A 9,152-nucleotide genomic window follows, 5' to 3' on the forward strand; every position below is an offset into this window, starting at 1 on the left:
CCTGGCATGGACACAGGCAGGAAAGCATGCTGTGTCCTGTGGACCAGGGGTTGGGCCACACCAACCTGGGAACTGCCTCCAGTTCTGCCTGGAATGTGAGGCAGAGAGGTGGAAGATGCATGCGCTCCGTGGGGCATGTTCAGGTGTCACAGCCACGACACAGGGATCCTGACTGGTCTTACAGGGAGGCCTGTGTGAACCACAGGGACACAGACCCACGGGATGGGAGGTGACACGTCCAGCACTGAAGAGCGCTCTTACCAAAAGCCTATGTTGCCTGGGGCTCCTCTGCAGCCACCACATAAAGACTAGGGACAAAACAACTCCTGATCTTCACAGCTTGGAGGTCCAGGCCTCAGGTAGTAGAGGCAGGCCAGGTTGGTAGGACATCATCACGTGGACACTAAGCAAGGGTGGTAGCTGAGAGAGGAACAGGTCACAGCAGCCAGCAGCATGGGCAGGGCGTCTCCTGCTGGCCAGGAGTGTGTGGGGCCACTGAGGTGACTGGTACTGCCAGAGCCCCGATGCCCACGCAGAAGGAATCCCCAGCTTCCACACTGCTCTGGCATGTTCCATTTGGAGGTGGCATGGTTTCCTACTTAAGTCTGAGCTTTGATGAGTTTGGTGAAGGATGCCCTGCTGTGAAAGCCACACGGATGGAAACTTCGAGGTGAGCCTTCAAGATGTTCAAGGAGCAGTTGCACCTGTCTTCTGTCCTGTTCCTCAGCAAGAAACATGGGCACCAGCAGATACGTCACTAGAGACCAAGAGGCAGGAGACACACACTTTCCCACTGGCAGGAAATGAACTAAGCCAGACCTGCGTCTAGAGGAGGAACCATTTGTCCCTTGTGCATCGCAGCCTGGAGACTGGCCCCCCCATAACAGCGCTCATGGCTGCCTCATCCTGCTGGCCTGGAGGCTCTCCCTGTGCCAACGGGGCTTCCTTTGAACACTGTGGAGTTGTAGGGTTGACAAAACTTTAGGAACCATCAGTACACCCTTTATTTCCTAAGTGATTGGAGTCTGAGAAGGGGCCACATCCCTGGTTCAAGATGACCTTGAGAGGCTGTGTGTGAGGGCGACCCTCTGTTTGGTGTTTGTGGACAGACCTCCTCACAGACACCTCCACAAGCAGGGACACCCCACCTGCTCTGCACCCTAGTTCCTTCACGCTTCCTAGCACAGCACGCCTGACCTTTCACCAGTAGCGATAATGAACACAACGTGCCACATGTAGCCTGTATGAGGAGTTTAATCATATACGAATGTAATAAACACACACTGACTCCTTAATTTGTCTTCTGGAACCTGATGGTTCCCAGAAATTGGGACAGAATCTTACCTAATCCTCACACAAACTGTCCAGGTAACATTTAAGTGAGAAGGATGGCGAGGCCCACAGAACTTAAAGATTCTGCCCTTCCCGAGATCATAGGCAGTGACAGAGTGGGGCTCTAGCTCTGGACTCCAGCATCTCTGTCTGGTCTGTGACCCTTCAACATGTGTGTCACTCCAGACCACCTTGTTCCCTTGCACTGAGTTCGCACTCAGACCCTGATGAGGGTCCAAGTGAAGCAAGTCTTAGTGGCCATTCTGGGTGAGTCTTCCCGCAGCTTCTGCAGTGGGAATCCCACCTGGCCATGCTGGCCCACGTGGCTTCCTCTGAGGGTCTGGTTAGAGGCTCTCACACCCTGAGGGGAGAGCCATACGGGGCCCTAGAACCATAAATCTAATGTCACCCCAGGCATACAAGTGCACGTGGGATTGCCCCCAGCCGCTATCCATGAATGCTCAACAGCTGATAAGGTCACAAGGCCTGTTGACCCTCCTGCGCTGTCGAGTCCTCATCTTGAGGGTGTCTGCCGACAGCACAGTTGGTGGATGTTGCCTCTGACTTGGGGACAGTCAAGTGCTCTGTCTGGGCACCCTCCTCACTGCTCCTCCTCAGCTCTCACATGTGCACACGGTGTGCACAGGACCCAGGCCTGCACCCCAGGACCTGTGCGACACATGAGCACCCACTGCTGGCAGTGCTGTGCCCACCGAGCTGCCCCTTGTGATGCTTGCTGCAGTCCTGCCCACAGCTCCTCCCTGCGCCCTGGCCACACGGTCAGACCGCAGCTCCTGGTGTCAGGGAGCCGCAGGACGAAGCTCACTGCCTGAGCACAATGCTGCCACCTGTTGGCAGGGAAGGGCTGGGGAGGACTGAGCAGGGCAGGGCAGGGCTGGACTGGGCAGGGCCAGGCCTCTTTTTGGGTGACTATGTTCCAAAGCTGCATTCCATGATGGTGCTGACACCGATGTCCCTCAGCACTGCAGTGGGGTCCACAGGTCAGCAAGCCAAAGGGCCAGCATGAACCTCTGGTGAGGGTACAGCTAGAGACGTGGGTTTGAACTCTGGTCTACCTGAAGGGAGATCTCGATGGTCACACCCAGATATGCCTGGGGACAGGCCCATGCTGGACAGTATGCACACCTGCCCTGCCCTGCTGTGCCAGCAGGGGGCTCCCAGACCCAGCCACACACAGTGGGGTGCTCACACCCAGACCTGGGCCCAGCACCCTTGGGGGTTCTTGAGGAGGTGGGATGTGGAGGTTGGGAGCCTAGAGCAGGGCCAGGGAGAGCTGGGTGCAGTTGGTACAGCCCCGTGAAGCAGAAGCCCTCTTGACGGGACATGCATTCTGAGCATCGTTGGTGCCTTGGGACATCTTTCTGCAGCTGTGTGGTGCCCTTGGTGTGGGTGGGTTCTCACACTGAGGGGTGTGAGAGAGCAGGGGACATGCCTGTGGGTGCCCCGTCGCTCCTGCTCCCTCCAAGCCTGCTATCTGGGCTGCCCACTCTCTGGATGATTCTCCAGTAGCTGCAGTGTCCTCAGGCCAGTGTCAGCCCAGGGAGGCTGGGGGCAAGTAAGGTGAAGGGGATGATGTGGGGGCACCTAAGTGGGTGACCCCAAAGTGATGCCCTCTGACCTGGCATGAGAGCATCAAGGAGCGTGCTATCAGAAATCCTGAGAAGTGATGTGGCGCTGTGGTGTGGCTGGGTGGCGGCTTCTTGCCTGCCGCATGAGGCCCTGATTCCAATGAGCACACACAAGAGACAAGTGAACACGCAAACACAGGAAGGAAGCGACAGTGATAGATTAGTTTGCCACTTCCTATTTTCTCCAGCACCTGCCACTGTGTTACCAGGGTCAGGTCCTGGGGCTCTCTGGAACACCCCATCTGTCCTCTAGATTTCTGCACACTTGAAAGTTTATGTCACCTGATCACCCAGCTCTGGGTGGTCCTGGGAATCTAGCCTTTTTTCTTCCAAGGAGGAAACCGAGACCTGGAAGGATCCAGACCCTTGTTCAAATTTACATTCAGTGCCGGAGAACACTGAGGTTCTTACTCATTCATCTCAACTTCAGAATGTTATTTTATATTTCTATGAATAAACAATCATGTCTCTCCAATGAGAGGGGAAGCACAGGTGTCTGGAAGCCAGTTTCACAGGAATTTGGAGCTGATGTTTGAAGAGGTCGTTTGGGAGATAGTCTGAGGGGGAGAGGCAGCCCCACAAGGAGGCGTAAAGGATGCAAGCCAGGTGGTCTGTGTGGCTTTGAGGAAACACTGATTTATGCTCCAGAAGCTGCTCTTCCCAGGAGGGTGAGGGTGTCTGGGGGGTGTCTATTTATGACTTCCTCCCAGGGTTTCTTCAAAACCTGGGGCTTAAGTGGTTAGAGGCACCTCAAACCACAATTTCAGACCTAGGACAGACTGGCGATGGCAGTGCTATGCAGCCTCAGTTCTCTCTGGGCTGCTAAGGTCTGGCCCTTGCATCTGTGCTCTGAGCTAGACAGGGAGCTCTCAGAGGCTGGCCTGGACAACTTGGGCACCATGACCCAGACACACAGGTCTCCCTGGTGCACAGAACCCTCACTCACTTCCCTGTTGCAGTGGCAGGAGGCACCTGTGTGCACCCCACACCTGTGACCTCTCCTTCGAGAACACAGTCAGGACATGTGGGAGAAAGGCTCTGGAGAGACACTGCTGAACAGACAGCGATGCACCTAATAGACGATATTTTAAATCCTGTGCATTTTAGTCTCATGTTTGGTAAGCAGCATGTGAAGTCTGTCCAGTTAAGCAGCTGGAAAGAGATGTCTGCACAATGCTGGCATCTGCCGTGCCTCTGTTCGCACTGTGCCCTGAGGCCTGAAGTTGTTTCTCCCCGGACCACCAGGAGGAAGGCTGTGTGCTCCTAGCTTCTGCATCAGTGTCTCCAGGCCTGCTCACAGGAGGCCAGAGGCCACCAGGAACTCCAGCAGTGGGTGGGTGTGCATGCTCACACACATCCCAATACCCACGTAGCACACTCCACGCTCTTGCTCGCACATAGGCACACTCACATGCCCTGGCTCAGACTCAGACACATGCCCAACCTTCACATGCCCAGACTACTGAGAGAACAATGGATCCTGGAGCATTTCAAGGTTGAGGCATGAGGTTTCCCTTTGGAAGGACCAAGTCTTGAGGGCAGAAAACTTCTCCGCACGTGCTTCCCAGTTCCAGGGCACACTGTAATCCTCCCCAGCACAGAGGAGGACAGGCAGGACCTGGGACAGGCAGGTCCCCAGTGTGGGCTGGGCTCCCAGGAGGGTACTTTTAAAGGGAGGTGGGGGCTCTTTGCTGATGTCCACAGAGGGAAGAGTTGCAGAGCACCACCAGGCAGTTTGGATCCCTGCTGGATGGATGTTCACTCAGAGGCCTGACTTCAAAGCCATTACCTTCTTGTTGGACGCCCACTGACTTGCACTAAATATACTCTGCTGCCAGTGGGAGCCGGAGGGCCAATTTGCTTTGGTGCATTTTTGTGTATTAGTGCCATTATAAGGTAATGGGTGTCTATCAATATCAATATGTCAGCAGTCAATTAATTCAGCTCACTACTTCTTCCCAGTAATTGCTAATCATTGGACCATCCAGTGCCTCATGATCTGCATTCATGATATCATTTTGACCACTGCAGACAGCACTTTAAGGAGGACATGTGGGAAAGTAGTATTTAGTGTCTCAGAGCAGCAACCGACTGACAATGTTGGTTATGAGAAAGGAGTTTTTAATGGGAGAATTTGTTGTAGGACTTATATTTTAAATTGTATATATTTTAGGATTTACATTAAGTAGTAAGTGTTACTGTACTATATGTTATATGTTAAGTATTAGTTGTACAATACATCTGATAAAATATTTCACAAAAATACAGAACGATAAGTTTTTGGTCCTTTGTAAAGTTTTCCATCCAGTTGGAACAAGCAATCTATATGAGTGATTGTGTTTGGAAGACACAGTCAGTCAGACAGGGTGAGCACCAGTGTGCTGGCCAGTCAGTAGGCCTGTGGGCCAAAGTAGTAAGTCCGGTGGGTGGGACAGGACCACAGAGTTGAGCCTCGGCATTGTCCCTAGAGGGCCTCCCTCATTGTGAGTGAGCAATTCAGCACCCACTGTATGTGTGATGGGCAGAGTGACCACTGCCCTGGCTGCTGGCCCCAGGGAAGGGGGAGAAGGAGAACACCATGGAGCAGTGGGCACAGGGGAAGCAAGGCTTCTGGGGTCTGCAGACGCCATCCCACCAGGTGCCACGATTGTCACTGGGCTTCTGGCTTAGGGTCCACAGAACATCAGCCCTTCAGAAGTCTATGATGATGTTTCAGACCTGAAAATATTAAGGAAAAGAAAATTATAGAACTGAAATCTAAACTTTTTAATTCAATGTTTTGAAAATGGAAAAAGATGCCAATTAGATTGATGGGTATATTTAGTTTTTGCCAAAACCACAGCACATTTGGAAGTAGTTTGTGAGTAAACTTTTCCTACACATTGGGAATCCTGAGTTGTGTGGCCATTGCCAGAGAGCAGAGCAGGTGGAGGGAACGTCCTGAGAGCCAGGCATGCCAGACAGAAACACTTACCTGAGGAGCACTTTCAGGGCTGGTACCTTCCAGGTGCTTCTGTGGATCAGGCCACATGCTCCTTGCAGTAACCATGATAGAGGTACCCCTGTGACTTTACAGATGAGGCCCAGAGAGAATGAGTCATCTTCAAGACACACAGCTCGTGAGGACTGAGCTGGGAGTCTAATGGCACTGAACTATTGCTCCATGGTGGAACCCTGCTCCATCTCTTTCAAGGAAAATTACAAAAGTTTTCTGAAAACCTCAAAGCAAAGGTTATGTTTAGCATAGGCTATGCAGGCATGTGGACATTTGGTCTGATGTGGGGCAGGCTTTTAACAGGAGGAGTGCAGGCGGCTCACTAATACTTGCTGGGTGTCACAGTGAGCAGCTGTGGAAACCTCCCTGGTCACCTACACTGGCCTGAGGGTCATGCCCAGGTGTGGGGAGCTTGCTGCAGTGGAGGCCCCCAGCCTGGCACAGTCCCTGCTAGCTTTGTACCCTGGGGCAGCATGCTAGCAGGGACTGCATTTCACCTGCCGACTCTTCTTCCCAAGCAGACCCATCCCCGAAGGGACAGACCAGGTGTGGTGCCATTACCACTGCCTGCTCTAGCTCACCACAGAATTGGAATCAGGTCTTTTCTGAAAACGCAATCTCTGAATGAATTGAGATTGATCCTATTTGTCATTTTATTAGCAACTCATTAAAGCCATTTCTCTGGGATTAAAAAGAGAAAAAAGAAGGACTATAAGTAAAAAAGTGAGCTAATGGACTACCCAGAATGCTGTGGCAATTCATGTGGCTTGAATGAAATGACAGAATTACCATAATGTTAAATTTAACATGTTTTATTTTAGCAATATGATCATCTGATCCTATCTCCTAGCGCAGCCGGCATTATAAAGTAACTTTTATAATTGCAAATTCATTCATTCTAGGATGGCTCAGAATGACCATATTATGGCTCAGAGGTCATATTACCAAATTTTCAGCTTAAAAATTACCTTCTCCATCGCAACTGTGAGTCTGGTGGTTAGTAGGAACAAAGCTGAAGTCTCTTCCTCACGTGAATGTGGGCAGAAGGCCTTTCTGCAGAGCTGGGGCCTGCGGCTTCTGCCTATGCTCTTCCCAGGAAAGCTCCAGGTTTGCCTTTTCCTCCCACCTCAGCACCCAGAGCTCCTCCCTGACCCTCTGCCTTTTTCCCTCTGACACTTCTTCCAGAACTTGAAGAGCAGGGGCTGGGGAGCCCATTGTCAGTAAGGTGCCTAGGTTCCCATTCTCAAGCTTTGTTTTCCTTTCCATGCGTTGATGCCCTGAGCTCTTTCAGTTTCATTAGAAACCCATCAGTCTTTCTTTGGCACCCTTCACTTCTTTGTCCCATGTTATAATTACTGTGTTCTTCTATTCTTGATAATAGTTGGCGAGGATGTGGGGAAAAGGTACACTCATACATTGCTGGTGGGGCTGCAAATTAGTGCAGCCACTCTGAAAAGCAGTATGGAGAGTCCCTAGAAAACTTGGAATGGAACCACCATTTGACCCAGCTATCCCACTCCTTGGCCTATACCCAAAGGACTTAAAATCAGCACACTACAGTGATACAGCCACATCAATGTTTATAGTTGCTTAACTCACAATAGCCAGATTGTGGAACCAACCTAGATGCCCTTCAATTGATGAATGGATAAAGAAACTGTTGTATATATACACAATGGAATATTACTTAGACATAAAGAAGAATAAAATAATGGCATTTGCAGGTAAATGATATTGGAGAATATCATGCTAAGTGAGATAAGCCAATCCCCCCAAAAAAAGACTGAATGATCTCTCTGATAAGCGGATGATGATACATAATGAGGGGTGGGAGGGTGGCAAGAATGGAGGAAGAATGGATTGTATAGAGGAAAAAGAGGGGTGGGGAGTGGGTGGGAAGTAGGAAAAATAAAAAAATGAGACAAACATTACCCTATGTACATGTATGATTATCCAAATGGGACAACTCTACTTTGTGTAAAACCAGAGAAAGAGCAGTTGTACCCCATTTGTGTACAATAAATCAAAATAAATAAATGAAAAATAAAAGAAAAAAATAATTACTGTGTTCTTTTTATTCCAGTAGGAATAAATCATCTTACAAGTGTCCTAGACATTGTAAGATGATATATTAGAAGAATTGAAGGTAATTGGACTGCTGGTGTTCTCATTTCTTATTTCTTTTCTTCATTTGAAGATCACAAAACCTTGGGGATTCCTTACCCTAAGTTAAGTGTGTTGCTTGGTGGAAAGCTGAAACTGCTAAGAATCTCTACCATGCTTGTCATGTGAAAGCCTGAAGTCATTAACAGGCCTGCAAACATTCCAGGGAGAACTGGAGAGCTTTTTAGAGGGTGAAGAGTGAAGACGGATCTTTTCTCTCCACAACTTGGAAGGAAGGCCATGAGTACCCATGTCCTCTGCCTGGCAGCACCTACAGTGGTGGCCAGAGCTAAGAGAGATGCATATGGCTGATGTCCGTGGAGAGACTGGATGCTGTGCACTGGGGTTTCCCAAGCTGGGAAACCTTCCTGTCCCAAGGGTAGTGTTGAAGCAGAGAGCCTCCTGGCTTTAAGGGACAGCAGGAGTTTGTCCACTGATGTTGTCTATGCTGACCATAGTGGCACCAGGTAAGCTTCTCAGATTCTTTTAAAACCATAAGAGAAACACTGGTGTACCACCATTCATAGATATAGTGACTCAGGACCATATTGGAAGTGATTTAAAGAAACTGCAGAAATGTATATATTTTGCAAACCTGAGTTTGTGAACTATGATCTATAATCATGCTCGTGACTAAAAATATTACGTAAAGAAATAATAATCATAAATGAGACCAGTCTTTTCCTATACATACATTCATCATGGAGTGAGTCATCTGAAATATTTTTAAAAATTGATTAGAGCATTGACATGGATTACTTTTCAAAATCATGGTCAAATAAATTTTTAATGCAAAGAAAAGTTGTTCTTAATATATAGGAAAAAGTTTACAACATAACTCATGTAGTCTGATCTCACCTATTCTAAGAATAACACATATATTTATGGGTGAAAATGCTGGAAGTATAAAATAAAATATTAACAGTAGTTATCCCTGGGTAGTGAGATTGAGTGATATTTTTATTGTCATCTTTGCATCTTTCTGACTTTTCCAAATACCTGACAGTAAAAAT

The 9,152-nt window shown here is 49.2% G+C and overlaps 1 pseudogene; it reads right to left on the minus strand.

Annotated features, from left to right (window-relative positions):
- LOC124975588 (alpha-1,6-mannosylglycoprotein 6-beta-N-acetylglucosaminyltransferase B-like) overlaps nucleotides 1–6,012 on the minus strand; it is a 24,056-nt pseudogene extending 18,044 nt beyond the window's left edge.
- Nucleotides 6,013–9,152: the final 3,140 nt, after the last annotated feature.

Source organism: Sciurus carolinensis, unplaced genomic scaffold, assembly GCF_902686445.1.
Source record: "Sciurus carolinensis unplaced genomic scaffold, mSciCar1.2, whole genome shotgun sequence".
NCBI lineage: Eukaryota > Metazoa > Chordata > Mammalia > Rodentia > Sciuridae > Sciurus > Sciurus carolinensis.